A 17434-nucleotide genomic window follows, 5' to 3' on the forward strand; every position below is an offset into this window, starting at 1 on the left:
CAGATGTCCTGAGGGCTATAAGAACCTGTAACAAGGGAATCTGACCTGGTATAAGAGCTCTTGGAAGACTGAAGCAGGAGTCTTTGAGTGAGCCTTGCAGATTGAGTTAACTGAACCAAAAGCAGAGAAGAGTACACTCCAGGCGAACAAAATAACAGGCAAGAAAACCCTGTGAAAAGGAGAAGAGCATGGTGAAGGAAATGAAAGATGGCTAGTATGCTGGGCACAGAGCATGAAGCGGCAAATTCAGTTGGAGAAACAGAAAGAGACTACGTAGCTTAGGATCTTGTCAGACATGCTAAAGATTTTTCATTATCATGAAGCAATGAAATGCTACTAAGAGTTTTAAGCGAGCTGTGGGATGATGCAACTCTGGAGAGCCAAAGCAGCTGTAAGCAGGTGAGTTAAGGGTTCTTGCAGGAGCTTAGGAGAGAGACAATGATATGGTGGTCAAGGATTATGACAGTGGAAACAGAGTCAAGTGAAGAGAATTAGGAGCTATTTAAGAAGCAAAATTGCAAGACTCTGTGGATATGGAAAATGTAAAGCAGAGGAAGAAGTCAAAGAAGTGAAAAAGATTTCTGATCTGCATAATTGGACAGACAATTATATCATTCATTGTCCTGGTTTAGGATGAGCTGAGGAGAGACCAAGAATTCATTTTGGTATGTGTTGTGTTTGAGGTAATTTTAAGTAATCTATAGTTTAAGGATGTCCCGAAAAAGCAAAAAAGCACTCATAAAAGGATGGTCAAGAAGCCTAGGACCATGCTATGGGGGGGAGGGGTAAGTGAAGGAGCTAGGGGCACTGGGATAAGAGAAAGGAAGACCTAGTTGTGAACAAATTAGCTGTCTCCTGCCATGCAAGTGAGGACACTGGTTCCAAGGCTGGAACTGGAACTGTTAGGTAGAAGCTCCATGAACCAGGTCTGGCACAGTGTAGAGGAACTGCCTGAGAGTGAGAGCTGTGGCATGGCTGCCTTGCCAAGAGATGAATTCCTGGTCACTGGAGGGCAGTGACCAAGCACAGGTTTTCTCTCTTCCAAGACACTGTAGGACTCAGTGTTTTATAAATCGTGAAACCAAATAATGTTTTGAAGAGGCTTCAGTAATTGATTCTATAAATATCTAATTTCAATGTCATCTGTTTATGTGTACTATAACCATTAATATAACTACTAAGTGTGTTATAACCATTTATAAAAACTAGTGGAAATCAACATGCTCAGATGGGTTTATATAAGATTTTAACACCTCAGGCAACAACAAAACTTTAATGTTTTTGTGGTTTGATTTATGATACATAAATGTTACCAATTTGAAGCTTTAGAAATAAATTTATACTAATATGATGCATTTATATTTTATTTAGCTTGGGGGATTTTATTTTAAGATTATATATGCGTTATATAACTTGTAAAGACCTAACTCAAAGATTCTAGGAGTTTTATTCTGATGATTAAAATCAGCTACCATATTCTCTCATTTCTGTAAATTATTTTAGCCCAAACATAAAGGATATGACTAGATATATGTCCTCTGTGCACAGGGAAAAATTATAAAACACTCTGTTTTCAGTATCAAATATGGTTCTACCTCACCCTGTGCTCTCCAATAAGCCCTCAATCTACAACTCTCCTTGTTTCTTTCTAACTTACCAAACTTCATCAAAGCTTTCCAAGGCATTGATTATATGTGCATCGACTGTTCTAAAAAGCTTAAACTCAGGATCTCATTATACTTCAGACATGATTATTTAAATAGCATAAGGACAATGCCCAATACTTTCTTCATGTCATATAGAAGATAATGCCCAAATGTGCATGGCTTTGAAGCACAACTAACTGTGAATAATGAGGTGGCAGTCATTAAGAGAAAAAAGAGAAATGGTAAGCAGATCAGGGAAACCCAGAGAACGTTTGATTCAACATCTTACCAGATGACTGCTTCACTATTTTCCAAACTCAGAAAAACTCAACAACTTTGCAGGAGAGAGAACATTCACCCAAGGACACACTTGGCCATAACGGTGTCCCCTAGTTGCTCATTCAGTGCTAGAACACTCAATGTGTTCTCAAACACTCCCACTGAAGTCAATGAGAAATAAACAAGAGTATGGTAGTCTATTTTAGCCATTGCTTAATATTACAGGTTCCTCATTCCCAGAAATATATACCTCAAAATCCTTTCAAATGAGAAACAATGTTAATAAAATCAACTGCCTGTGGTCACATGAACCCAAAGTGTCCTAAGTAATCATTTCTGTTAATTCGTTGCCACTTGTGTGATCTACATGTCATCTGGGCAAACCTGAACCTCCTTGGGCCTCAGTGTGTAAGTATCAATTGTGAAATGGGGACAGCGTTTCGTTCAGATGACTTCTAAAGTTTTTTTAGCTTTAAAACTCTTTGGCCAATTCCCAGTTCCACTGAATTAAATAAAAATATTTTCTGTACAGAGAAGACTTAAGGCCCATTCTTAAAGAACTTACAAATCTGACGAGAGTAAAAAATAAACAAAAAACACAAAGTCACAGCTATGTTCTTCTGCAGAAGGTGAAGCTTTGCTTGGTGTTATTTTTTTTTAATTTGACTCTTTGTTCCCTGGACATTAACCAACTTCCATGAATCATTCAGAATTTTCTTCTAATGCATTTATAGCCTGGTATTACAGGTAAGAGGATTAAGTGATGTCATTTTCTTCTACCTTTTCTCTCTTAGAGGAATATCCCTGTATTAGTCAAAGAAGCTTATTTATTAGACTTATGCTGACTTTCATGGTTTTTTTGTCTTGGGTATGTGCATGCATGAAATACATAAAATAACAAAGGAATGTAAGGACATATAAAACCTGGTAACATCTTCATGCTAGATGTATCTGCTATCATATTGTAATCAATATTACCTGTGCATAGCCAGGGGCTATGCTCATGACAAATATCTTAGCACGATAAGGAGGCAAAGGAACTAATGTAAACACAGTCATGAATTGGACATCATTCAATAGCACAGTCAAGGCAACATGCCTTGTGCTACTCCGCACTATTCAAATAAGTTGAACATTGTCAACAGTTACCAACGTCCCTCTTAAAGACCAGTTTTATAGAAGGTAATTTAGAACTTCATAACTTTAAAGGTCTTGCCTAACATGGAGCCAGATAGCCCAGGAGTTTTCTTAATTTTTTTAAGGCACAAAGTATGGAGGACTCCAATCTTATCAGTCTCCACACCTCACTTAGCAGAGAACCAATCTTTATTTATTCAGCTTGGAGACTAAAAAGGATGGAGGATGAGATGTTTTGGTAGGAGGTTTCTAGTTCAGAATAGTAATTTTTTTTCATATGCTAACCTAGTTCAGTTTTTATCTTTCCTCAGTCCCCACCAGCTGTAGGTCAGCTAAGAACTTCCTAATGGAGGTACTATCTCCTCTTTCCATGCCCCTGTTGGCTTCAGCTTTCCCTAAGCAGACTCCAGGAACGCACTGGCAGCTGAGGAGTTAAGAGCAGCAGGCTTGGACATCCCCTGGGTGTGGCATGTTTCCAGGAAAGAAAGCTACAAGTGTAAAGAACAGTGTGGGAAAGAAATGTCCACTTGAATGAGCTCAGGATGTTCTGAACCTTGTCCTGGTGCCACCCGCCAGGGGCTGCAGCTTGGCAGTGCCAGGAGGCACTCAGTGCCCCAGGCAGCTCTGGGTGCACCTTAGAAGGCAGCACCCGCCTCCTTGGGAGGAGACACGAGTGGTGCAGGCAAAGAAAGGCCACCCACGGGGAGTTCTCAGAGGAAGGAAGGTTCCTTTGAGGAGTGGTCAGCAAGACACTCTTACCCTGGAACTCATGAGAAGTGGAGTTCTTTTTCTTTTTTCCCAAAATGCAAATAGCCTTTGTCCTTGGAATTAGGAAGATGGGTTGCTAGGCAATCACTTCCAAACAAGCACTCCCCCTGCCCCTTTTTCCTGACCCCTGGAACAATGGATACTTTTCAGTAAATGAAACCAAGATGGAGAAAAAGACATGGCAAAAATTAAAATGGAACCAGAGATTATGGAAGGTCTGGCTCGTAGAGCATGGGAAGAAAAATGTAATATTAATAAGTTGTGCTCCAGGCAGACCAAAGGGGACTTTATTTCTCACTGTCACATTGGCACTGTCATCACAAGCCAAGTGGTACAGGCAATGCTGCAGCCACTGTCCCATGCTGATCCCACTTGTAATCATTCGGATGATTCAGGAAATGATGTTATTACCAGTTAATTAGGAATTCCTGACTCAGTCTCTCTATCAATGAAAAGATATTTGGAATTATACTTTTTAAAATAATATTTTTAATAATTCCCATATATTCTTGGGTCCTCTCAGGGTCTCAATAAAACATAGTTGGCACACTGAAATTGAGTAATAGAAACATTTGAATAAAAGGACCCTTTACAATGGTGTAGGTAGATTTTAGGGAAACCACGAAGTATAGTGTAGGACCCTGTCATTTCTTAGTCTGAAGTGACAAGGGAGAGGGCAGTTACCTAGAAAATCACTTGAGAAGGAGCTGTGACTTTTGGTAGAAGGATGCAGCGAGCCAACGATACCTCTATATATAACATCTTGTCCTCTGAACTTAGTGGGAAGCTGGAGAGCAAGGTCACTGAACTCAAGTGTATTAGTTAGCTCAGGCTGCCATAGCAAATAAAAAACAAAAACAAGGAAACAAAAAACATAGATTGGGTGGCTTAATCAACAGCAATTTATTTTCTCACAGCTCTAGAAGTTGGAAGCCCAAAATCAGGGTGCCAAGTATGGTAATTTTCTGGTGAGAGCTCACTTTTGGTCTACAGATGGCCACCTTCTCACTGTGTCCTCATGTGGTAGAGAGAGAGGGCAAGCTCCCTGGTGTCTCTTCCTGTTCTTATCAGCACAGTGATTTTATTGAATCAGGGCTTCCCCCTTATATCAACCTTAATTACCTCCTCAATATAGTCACACGGAGAGTTAGGGATCTGTCTTAGTCTAGTCAGGCTGCTAAAATGGGATACCATAGACTGGGTGGCTTAAACAACAGAAATTTATTTCTTACAGTCTGGGATCAGGGTGACATCATGGTTGAGTTCTTGGTGAGGGCTCTGACTTTCCTTGGCATGTGTATGCAAAGGGAGAGAGAGAGAGAGAGAGAGAGAGAGAGAGAGAGAGAGAGAGAGAGAGAGAGAGAGAGAGACTGCCTTTGTCTTCTCTTTTTATAAGGGCATTAATCCCATCATGAGAGCTCTATCTACCCTGATGAACTAATCTGTTATAACTCTACCCCCCAAAGGCCCCAATTCTTAATATCATCTCTTTGGGGGTTAGAGTTTCAGCATATGAATTTGGGGAGACAAAATTCAGTCCATAGCACCAAGTAACAGTTTAGAGTAGACACGCTGAAGACCACAATGCTAGAGACCTAAGAGAACCAGATTTTCTTCCTGGGAAACTTAATGCAAGATTGCAATGTATATGTTCATATAGGTCTGCTATTATGCTTACCTCTTAGTAGAGCCAACTAAAATATTTCTAGATCAGATGACCTGTCCAGAGAAGAAGTACAAAGGACACATGCTGTCCAACCTGCTGTTTTTGGCAGAGGTAGTAGGACCTTGATTTCAAAAGAACTATACATATGACCAGAGAACTCCGTTATCAATCAGCAGGGTTTCTTTGGCTCTTTTTCCATTTTAAATGCTTTTATAGTGAAAGAAATGTTATAAAAACATTTTTGAAATTTTAAGAGAAGAAAACTAAATCTATCACTAAAACCACATAATTGCATATTTATGTATTTGTACACACAATTCTCTTGTAGTGTACCCTTTATATGTCATATATATGCATATATATATAGTTGATTCTTATTATCAGTGGTAGTTGTATTCTGCAAAGTCACTGAAAACACTGAATTAGCATATACTGAACCATTGCTTCTAGGAGACATACAGGATTAGGTTTCTGTGAACCTGTGGCCACAACATTTTTGTCAAACAATCAACACATAACCTTGTTTTATGTGTGTTTCTGTTTAAAGACATACCTTATTTAATAGATGTAGTTGATTCATTAACATTGAACTCACAGCCAACAGCACTATAACTCATGCCTGAATGAAATGTATTTAACACAAGTATTTTCTCTGGAAAGTACATCACAGCCTTCTTACCCTCAGGAACACTAGACAGCACTTCAGCACTATACTTGTGGATCATTTTAATCAGTGAAATTATGAACAGAAATTATAAATATGCAAAAATGTGGCACTAAATTGACCGTGAGGAAGATGCCAATTTACAATATGAGAGCTAAGTCAAGAAGGCAGAGAAAGCATCAGCTTGCTCAACCTGAATCGGGAAGATCAGATAACTCAAAATTTTTCCTGCTCTGCATGTGTCTGAATGACTATGAAAGCACACATTTGATTTGGGGGTTACAAATAAATTGTAGGGAATAGGCAAATTTGCAAATAAAGAATTTTCAAATAATGAGGATCTATGGCATATACACGATGTGCATACAGAGACACATACATTTTTCATTGTAATCACCTTGAACCTACGATTTTTATTCACTTTTTGTGCCTGGTCTTCTATTATGAACATTTTTCTTATTCTAATAAATAACCATTGTATAATAATCATTTCTGATGACTAAGTCATATTCCATCTAGTGAAGTTACTGTAATTAGCCTAATTGTTCCCTATCGTTGGACTTCTAGATTTTTCCTTCTCTTACTATCTTAAATAACTATACAGAGAGCATGATTACATGTAGGGCTTTTTTCTTCTTTTGAATTATTTACCTAGGATAAGCTCCAGTAGTGGACTCACAGGATCAAAAGATATGAACATTATTATGAATTTTGATCTATATCATCCTCTTGCTTTTAAAACAGTTGAACAGAATACATCAGTACATGAATATTGCTAACCACCAATTTCTGGGTGTCTTGACTGCATTCAACCCTGAGAAGATTGGTGATTATATGAAAAATTTTGCAGATTCCTGAATAAGACACTCTCCCCAGGTGTGAATCTGAAGTCCTTTGGTTATTGGTGCATGATCTCTCTCTCTCTCTCTCAGGCTGACCAATTCCTTTGGGGCAAGTCAGGAAGTTAACAGTCAGGAAAATCCCTTACCCACCATCATAGTCTAAAGAGCAGAGTGAGTGGCATATCTAAAGGAGGAAATGCCAGCTTGATCTTGGTTAATGTGTCCATAATGAGGCATCAGAGCTTTCAATGCTAAATGTGATCCTCAGAGTGGATGGAAAGGAAGACTCTGGGAGGATGAAAGCAAAGTTAGCTGGTTCAAACTAGGAGAGGACAGGTAGTCTGAAATAAATTCTTCAGATACGCATGTCAGTTTTTTGTTTTTGTTTGGTTTTTGGTTCAGAGCTCTTTTATTTGCAGAATCTGGGCAGAATTTATCAAACTTACAAATCAACAAGCATTTGTAATATAACATGTGCTCCTTGATTAGATTCTACAATATGGCTTTCTGTGAATGCTTGTAAATGCTATTTCAGTTTCTCCTACCAGAAGTAGGTATTATGTCTGAGATCAGATACATCTATAAGTAGTGTAAATATATACAGCAGAAGTTAGTTTGTAGAATCTAAATTTCTCTGTTACACTATACACTTCATGTGCAAAGGAATCAAGTATTACTAATCTAGTTTTAGCTTTATTTTTATCTGAGTTGTGAATAGTGCAGCATATGAATTTGTGACTTCATATTAATTTAGTGTGTGTATGTACACACACATCTGTATGCTGTAGAATGCTTTTGCATTACAGGCACTGAATGGAATTCTAACATACATGTGTTTTTAAAATGACTTTAGTCTTTGTAATGTACATTTTGCTTAATACATCCCAAAACCTAGTTTTGGCTCTGCCAGGTTTTTACATGAATTTAGGTGATGCCTTCACTGAAGGGCAGATCTGTCTGACGGGACTGAAAAGGACAAATGGCAAAATCAACTACTTCCCAATTTTTGTAACCTATTTTTGTTTACTCTTATGTAGATTTTATGCCTGTGTGCTTTCAACATTTAAATTTTGAGGTCTTGATTTTTTTCCTTCTAAATGAATGTTTCCTTAAAATGTATGTGTGTTAAAGTGTGTTTGTGTTTGTATGCAATTGTTCATGTATATGTAATTAAACAAATATTTTTCTAATCCTTTTTTTTCTGGAAACAAAATATAATTTCTTTAATCTAAAGTTCAAATTACATAAAAATTGGAACTTGATGATTTTCTTTTCTTTTTTTTTTATTTGGATATTAGTTTATTATAAAAGAGACACGGAAATTATTTACATGATGAAAGATTTCAGAACTTCAATGGAATGGGCTGCGTCACATGATGCCACTTCAATAGTGATTTATTTCAGTCTACATACTTTCCAAGAATGTCACCATCTCTAAATAAAAAATAATCCTTGTCGTCTAGAATTACTTTGGTGCCTCCATATTCTGGAAGAAGAACTTTATCTCCAACTTTCACGCTCACTGGTTGAATCTCTCCACCCTTTCCTTTGGAGCCGGATCCAACAGCTACTACGGTTGCTTGCAATACTTTTCCTTGAGATTTTTCTGGAAGCATAATGCCTCCTTTGGTTACAGTTTCTGCAGCACACCTTTCAACTAATACTCGGTCAAAGAGAACAAGAAACTTTCTAAATGCCTGTCCTGCCATGACTCCGGTCACCGCGTTACGTTCTCTGCTCTGATGATTTTATTTTCATTGGTCTCTTAAATCATTTGAGAAAACATAACACCCCAATGTCCTTTTTCTCCATAAGTGAAAGAATTGTATTTAAAAAAAAAATAACATTGCACTTTAGCCATTATGTTCACAGGATAAAAAAGAAGGAGTTTTGGAGAGAGAAATTATTTTGAAATGGCTTTGTTTTGAATTACTTAGCACTTTAACCTTTAAAATGATAGTTTTGGGGTTTTTATTAATTAGTCTGAGGAGGAGTCTATGCAGCCAAAATAATTAAATGGGCTTATCCAAGACATTAGTTAATTCATTGGGCAAGGGGGACATCAATCCAGTTGACTGATTAGTATTACGTGAAATAACTAACCAAAGGATTTAATTCCTGAGTTTTTTTTCCCAGTGCTTTGTTATTGCATAGACATTCTGATTAATGAAAATATAAACTACTTAAGAATATTTTGCTACTTCTTAGTGCTTACATGTAATATCATTTTTCATTTTGATTGGGTTGAGTTATGAATTATACCCTCCCCCCACCATGAAACAAAGTTTCAATATTAGATGTTTAGGAAAGGGAGCAGAGTCTGGTAGCCTTTAGCCATACTGAAAGGACACATGTCAAGGTTTTCTAGGTGACTCTTAGTGACTGAGGACTAGCAAAGCACAACTGAGAAGTGTTCTTTCTCAGCAGGACCTGACCTTCAATGAACAGGAGGAAATAGCTAGTCTAAATCTACTTGGTAGCCAGGTGCCTCTCTCTCTCACATGCTAAAGCCGTCACCACAAAAGTCCTTATGGTTTCTTCAAGTTCACCTTATCCTCATCCCAATCTTTCTACCTAATTTGATTTTGGCCCCCTTATTTCTTACCTACAAACCAATGTGCTGTAACAAAGTTACCCTTTTGTGCATGTGCCACAGAATATAAAAATGTGGGGTAATTAACACTTCTCTAGTAATGGAGTAGCTAGTGTTTGACATTCACAGGATCATTTGGTTTAAAGAAAGAAATTTATGTCCTTTGACTTAAAAACTGTTTCAAATATCCTAAGTTAATCTCCATTCCACTAAGATATGTAGGCAAAATATAATGATGTATAATTAGAGATAGACAGCATGCGGCTGAGCAGATTAAATAGATTTTCTTTCTCATAGCTATGGTGGATTCTTTCCTTTTTCTGTCTCAGTCTTCCCTCAGACCACTTTTGTTGGGTGAAGCAAGGATAAGGAAGTGGAAAAGGGTAATTAGTATTCTTACCTTACTGAATTAAGCCTTGGTAGTAAGGTCATTTTGCAGATGTAGAAGCTAAAGAAAGAAAGCCCCAATGTGTCCCCACTGCTTGTCTTAAAAATTATTACCTACTTGACCTTAAATAGCATCTTATACCAAATTGCTGTCTTTTAAGATAATCACATCTGTGTCCATGGTTCCCTGAAAACTTAATGATCTCAAGGTAAGATTGATAAAGAGGGAAGCAGCATAAAATGAAATACGAAACTGCTTAAAGGTGGACCCTGTCCTGGGTCTACAGAGTCCAGGACAAATCCACAGAACACCTGTAGTTCTTTGAAAAGTAGCTTAAATGACAGCTGTCAAGACTTTTATCTGGGGGTTTCCTCTGCTAATTAAGAACTTCACCATTATTTAACTCTTTGTCTGACAATAAAGATCTCTCTTTGAACCCTGGAGCTTGTTCTAATTATGAAAATTGAGGTCAATTACATTTTAATCCCCTTAGAAAATAAGTGCCAACCATTTGAAGAACGTCACTAGTTACAAAGTGTTCTTCAATTTCAAGTTTGGAATAATGTAAGAGTGACCTAAGTCTGTAAGCCTGGATCCCACTGGAATTGGCATTTGTGTGATCATTCCCTAGAAAAGCTCAAATGTCCACTGTTGAGTGTGACAAACTGGTTATTTAAACACTCCATCCCCCAAGTTATATGATGAGAGTGTCGGGACATGATAACCCTCATTTTAAATGTGAAGGTCTATTGTGAAGAAAAGGAATAGAAACTTGGGTAGAAATTATACATAAGCTGACTTGAATTCTTTCTGGTAAAGCCCTTTCTGACTATTATAGTTGTTGAGAGGCTGTGGAGCAGTGGGTCTCGGAGCAGGGCCTCTGGAGTCAGACACACCTAAGTTTGTGTTTCAGCTTTCCCTTACTGACCACATCGTCTTAGAGAATTTGACTGTTGTTTTAGAGCCTCAGTTTCCTCATATCTAAGGCTGTGATGACAGTATTACTTCTCTTGTGGTTGTTGTAAGGGTTAAATGAGATAGTTTGGTTATTATTAGCCTTCTTGTTCGAAAGCAGTGGTTCTCAAACTTTGGTGTATGTGGGAGTCACATAGAGGCCTCAGTAAAACAGATTGATATTCCCTACCCCAGAGTTTCTGACTCAGAAGATCTAATGTGGGACCTAAGAATTTATATTTCTTACAAGTTCCCAGGTAAAGCAGATGTTGCTGGTCTTCAGACCCCTCTCTGAACCGCTGCTAAAGGGTATGCTAAAATAATTATAGTATGTACTCAGGTTTTAAAAAAATAGCTGTAGGTCATGTTGAAGTAATTGACGTATAAACTGTCGAGAGCTTGGGGTTGAGAGTCAAGGTACCTAAATTCCAGTCTTATCCTTGCCATTACTTCGTGTGTTACCAATGGAAAGCCTCTTATCCTCTCTATTTCATATTTGGTTGTCTTCCTCCTATATCTTTGACAGGTTGTGGTGGAGATCAAATGAAATGATGTGTTACAAAAGCTTTAAGTACTATTACTCTATTAAACAGTAAAACAGTAGAATGGCTGCTATTACTTTGGGTTATGAGCATGACTTTGCCCTCCTGTCAGAGGCAGGCCTTTAACTAAGCTACCAGTATAAGATTGTTGTCTTCTTATGAAAAGGAGATAAAAAAATCACTTATCTCTCCTTGCAAAAGTGTTTGCTGAAACATCCAGGCCCTATGTTAATATATTATTTTTATTAACATAAATCAGGCGCATAGAGAATTACTAATCAGGTATGGACCAACCTCTTGCTGTTGTTTTTATGTCCCTGTTCACAGTGGAGAAACAAAGAGAAATTTCCCTTTCTGAAACCCTATAGTTCGTGTCTCTATTTGAAAGAGTTATGATAAGCTGGATGAAGTGACTAAAACTTATTGAGGCTTTCTAAGGACAAACCCCTCTGAGCACTTTACAGGGGCAACTCATAAAACTTATCCACAACTCTGTAAATACACTGGGCCCTATTGTAAAGGTAAAGAGGCTCTGCCTACATTCACACCATCAATAAATGTTAAAAGCCAGGAGTTAAAGTTGCCTAGTATTCACTGCACAGCCTAAGGTCTTAACCAACACTTCTTTCAAAGAGGCAACAGCTATGCACTTGACTTATTAAGGGTGATAACTATCCACTAATTAATCTTTATGTTCATTGTTTAGTATAAAATGGATAAGTGTCATTGTGGTTTTTTTCTGAAGAGTAAAATCTACCCACCTTGAACTGGTTAGGTATAATTTGTGATAAGATTGAAGACTTTAAGATGCATGATTCATTTGCATGGAAGTAATGTTCTTGGGGACACTATGGGCAAAGGGAACACCCGTTAATTCTGCTGACATTTACTAAAGCTCTGTGTTAAGGTAAAAAGGGCACACCCTCAAGGAGCACCCAGTTTAGTTGGGAAGTTTCACCAGTAGGTGTTCTGCAGTTTTTCTGCTGCAGTTTCAGAGATGAATAATAAAGCCAGAAAAGGCAGGAAAGAGGAGGAAATAGAAAAGAATACGGGATGAGATGAAGAAGACTAGGAGAGACTGGTCCCCAGGACTCTTGGAACTTCTAATGAGTGGATGCATGCAGCTAGAGCTTTAATTACCCAGATATGTGCTCTGTGTTCTTGGTAGAACCATCCCCCAGAGTTCAAAGGTGGCTGCTATCTACAAGAATCATATAAGCATCTTAAATTACAGTTATTATCTGATTGCTATAAGAAGGCCAGCAATGCCACCATTTGGCAAACAAGCCACAAACCAGTTCAGACGGTCTGATAGTAATTCTTTAGAGAGATTGTTCCAATCACCCCAGAAACTGTTTTAGCCACCCTTCAAGCTTCTTCCACTTATAATATCAACAAGTTCCATGATCATTTAATCATTTATGTGGCTTATTTGCTGGTAGAATTAATTCCTTTAAATCTACTGTAACTGTCTGATAAATTATTGGAGAGAGTGAGCAAGAGAGATATAGAGACAGAGTGAAGCGGGGAGAGGGAGAGAGAGAGAGAGAGAGACCCCAACCTTGTGCCTGTAACTGGGGACTTTATTGTTGTATTCACTATTTTTAATAAGTTCAGAAAGGTGATTTTTACTTAACTGTGGCACTCAGGACATTCTAAGATATATCAAAAAACCATTTAAAAGTATCTTTTAGGTCAGAATAAATTATTTTATAAATGGTCTTTAGGAAATGTGGGGTCAATTAGCTAGGGCTGTTTCTTGTGAGGATGAGGAAGAAAAATCACACTTTCTTCTGAAATCATATCTTTGATATCTTTTGATTTTTAAAAGTGAGCATTGGAGACCCTCAAATGGCCTAATTTTGCATTTCAAGGTGAAAGGAATTGCTAGGAAGTTCAGCCTCTTAGCTTCCTCCCCCACTGAAAGGGCATAGCATAGATTTATGTCAATGAGCACCAGAGATAAATTGGATGGACTCTTATTGGTACCTGGTAAATGCTTGGTTTGAGTGAAAGAAAAAATGATTCAGTGACTACATTTAGATAATTTGGACACAAGGATTTTGACACCGTTTTTATTTTCTTTGAGTTTTTAAATCTTTATTATGTATTTTTTCACATTACCTTTTAGTCCCCTTATGACCCCCTCCTGTGACACAGTTGTATAAACTAAATGGATAAGGAACCCTGCTGCCATTTTCTTTTGTAAGTTAGGAAAATGGAAGTAGTATTGTTTTCTCAGTGGAGCGAGTGGACCACTGGTCCTTGAGGAAAGCAGCACATAGATAGTTTCTTTCTTCTGTTCCTTCTTTTTCCATTTCTTTACATTCCCCTCTTAGCCTCACACACATTCAAAACTCATGATTCAATTCTGAAGAATCAAAGGATAACAAAGCATTCAAAATGAAAAATCAGTAACACCAAGTTAAGCAGTTTAAAGGTTATTTTTCTTAACAGGAACATTAACTAAGCAGTGGGGCATGGGCGGACATAAGTCTGCTCCCACTATTCTCTTTGAATGATTCCTTCTTGCTGTTTAACTTACCACTATTGAATAATACCTATTGTGCAGACAATACAAATTTTAATTTATTTTTATAGGAAGAATTTTAATGGTGGAAATTCTGCATGTTTTATTTTTTATAATTCTGGCCCACATATAATTAATACCATATATTTGCCTATACCTCAGTATCGTGGATTTCTAATTTGACTCCTTAAATGCTGAAATTACTTCCTTAAAATCACTGTTACATATTTATTACCTGCTAATCAACAAATGCTTATTTAGCCCCTCCTGGGCACTATGGGGACACAGATGTGCACCAGTATGGTCCCCACCCTACAATAGTTTTTTAATTTATTTGTTAAATTGAATGAAGTTGACATAAACGTTATTTAAAGTGTACTGCACATTACTTTGATACATTTATATATTGTAATATGATTGCAAATGTACAAGAGTTTTTAATCTAGTTGGAAAGACAAAATATATACATGAAGTGATAACACCACCAAGTTTAATCTGATAAGTAGTCTGATCAGAAAGAGTAAATGTTAAATGCTCTCGTAGGTTGGGAGTTTTCGTAGAGTGCTACCAAGAAGCCTGAGCTGTATCTTGAAGGGAGTTGACCAGATCCAGAAGAACTATGGATACATTTTCCCAAGAAACACAGTCACAGCAGAGAGGCACAGAAAGAGCCATAGAAAGGCCTCCATGGCTGGAGCCAAGGGTTTCTTTAATGAGAGAGATGTCTATGTGTCAGATCTTTGTGCATCTACATAACAAGCAGGTTGGCGTAACCTTCGAAGCACTGACGGTGTGCCAGCCCACATGCCAAAGTGCCAAGAAGCTGAGGGTACCACAAGTAGTGTATCTGACTGCAGAAAATGACATAAAATGGCAAATATCTTTGCTATAACCTGGGACTCTGAATTTAAATCTGATACTTGGATATGCACAGAATCATGCTGTCTTGGAACTGGGATAGGAGTAACCTCATTTTCTAAATGCAGATATCTAGGATCAGAGAACACCGGCAACTTGGCTACTTAGCAATAAATCAACAAGCTAACCTTAAGAAAACAATAGTGAAACTGAAGTAGTAAAATTAAAACTTCTATAGATATACCCACTCATTACACCCTACCTTCCCCAAGGCGTTATTTTGTTTCTTGGTTACATGACTTTTGTTTTTGGCATGACTTACTTTGATGCACTTCTCAGAAGATATTATTTTGTAGTCTCCAGTTCATCACCATGACAAAATTATGTTCTTTGCTCCCTAGAGTCATCTATTCCTCATTCATTCATTCATCTATGCCTTCATATATGTACGAAGGAAATATTTATGAAATGTCTATTTTGTTCCAGGCTTTATGCTTTTCATTTTTGTCATTCCTATAGTACACATGAGAGGAAGACCTCAAAATGAAAAGTCCTTGAAAATGTTATTTAGTTCTTGATATTCGACCAGTCTGGGCAATGCAATAAATACACATATAAGTAACATTTAATTGCATTATTTCTAAACTTGTATTTGTTCAAGTATTCTTCAGGAGCTACTGAACAACATATATAGTTGCAAACATGCCGGGTAAATCAGGCAGAATTTTAACTGCACTTTAGAAATAATCTGGCCTAATTTCCTCATTTTCCAAAAGCCACTGAGAAGGACCAAGCTGTCAACCTTCTAATTCCTTGGCCAGTATCTTTCCTATATTATTAAGCCACCACTTTGAAAATGTCTTCTTTGCAGTCTACTTTGAAAATAAAGCCAGTTTTCTTTCTGAATAAAGTATCCTCACTTTCAAAGGTTTTTTTGAAGGCTAATTTACTTGATCTCCCAAGTGGATCTTTATACTTAGAAAGTTTTGTGCTCTGATACCCAGAGAGTATGCACATTTAGCACCTACAATTTCTAGTGCCAAGTGAGTTGGTCATACCAAGGATAGGACCCCCCAATGTTGGTGGCAACTTTCATTGAGGGTTTTCTGCCCCTCGTTTCTTGCTCAGGCAGCCCAGGCCTTATCTAACACAGTCAGGCTGGTCCCAGAGATTAAATTAGATGCTGAGTGGAGTGCTTTGGAACCTGGAAGTAGGATGCAAATGTTAAGAGACTGCTATTATTTCCAACACCCTCTAAAAGAAGTCCAGGCAAATATTCATCTTTGTACTTCTGGCATCTAGCAGAGTTTGTTTCCTAAATATTTGTTGAAATAAATGAAAAACTTGTCAAAGGTCGCCTTGAAAGCCAGAGCTCGAGAGTCAAGCATGTTACAAAGTTTTTCTGTCAAAAATGACATCAGAGGGACAAAGGTGAATGTGACATTGTTGTGTATCTTACTTAAATACAACTGAATAAGGCTTTTCTCTGCACCATTTGCTTCATCTGAAAACCAATTGCCTCCTGTTTTTGTGTGGCTTCCAGTGCTTCCTTCTCAAAGCGCAGGCCGTCCCTGCTCTCAGGGTTTCCTGACTTGGATCTGAAGCCAGCTCCCAGCCCTGGCTTGTTTCTGGGAGTTGTCAGGCATAGATAAAGGCATGGCGGAATTTGCCCACTCCTTTGAGAGAAGAGGACTGTCAGAAACACAATCAGCTTGTGGTCGGCCTTTAGAAAGTCTCTCCCACGTTGGTCCCAAAGAGAACATTTGTGTGTGTGTTTGCTTTGGTTTTTGAGATCTAAACACCCCTTTTGACATTCTGTGTGCCAGCTCCTCAACACTGGGGTGTTTCAGAAATGATGCCGTGGCCTTGTGACGCAAAAGGCACTGCCTTGCTTTAGAAATGGGAAGAAAAAAGGGACCTGAAGGGAAACTCTGAGGAACAAAGAGGAATGAATTGAAGTATTTCAGAAAGAACTGAGCTTCAGACAATGCTAAGGGACTCTCCAGAATTAGAGGGGATCACCAAACATGCCTGTCTGTGGGTTTTTGTTGTTTTTTTTTTTTTTTTTTTTTTCCTATTAAAGGCAATTCAGTGGCTCCCAGTGCTGTTGCCTGCTGCCTTGCCTCTTAGCAAGCTCAGCAAGTCTTGGGTCGTACTGAGTGGGAGCAGGCTGCCTCTAAGCCAGCATTTCTCAGTGGTTTCTCTCTTCTCCTGGAGCAACTCAGTGGGGAGACACACATGTTAAATTGATATATTTTCTCTCTTTTCAAAGGAGATATAACTGTGTTTCAAATATGATTTTCTGAAGAGCAAAAACAATAACAAAACCCTCAGTGACAAAGTCCACATTTTGATCTGGGCACATTCCATCTCTGAACGTACTAATATTTTAGTGAGTACACAGGGAACATTTTATTAAAGAGGCTACTGCAGGCATGTTCCTACCCACATTCTTCTGTGCTGGACATCCTGTGAATGAGGTGATATGAATATTAGCATACGTAGGTGGCATCTCACCATGTCCAGCCCTGTCTGGTCTTGTCTCTGCAGTTTTACGTGTCTGGGTG

The 17434-nt window shown here is 38.1% G+C and overlaps 1 protein-coding gene and 1 pseudogene across 3 annotated transcripts in view; one reads left to right on the forward strand and one right to left on the reverse strand.

The window, feature by feature from the left end:
• NTRK2 (neurotrophic receptor tyrosine kinase 2) overlaps positions 1–17434 on the forward strand; it is a 334989-nt gene that overhangs the window by 285631 nt on the left and 31924 nt on the right. The window lies entirely within an intron of this gene.
• On the reverse strand, positions 8380–8735 carry LOC150013256 (10 kDa heat shock protein, mitochondrial pseudogene; annotated as a pseudogene).

Source organism: Furipterus horrens, unplaced genomic scaffold, assembly GCF_987537825.1.
Source record: "Furipterus horrens unplaced genomic scaffold, mFurHor1.1.pri manual_scaffold_4, whole genome shotgun sequence".
Classification (NCBI taxonomy): domain Eukaryota; kingdom Metazoa; phylum Chordata; class Mammalia; order Chiroptera; family Furipteridae; genus Furipterus; species Furipterus horrens.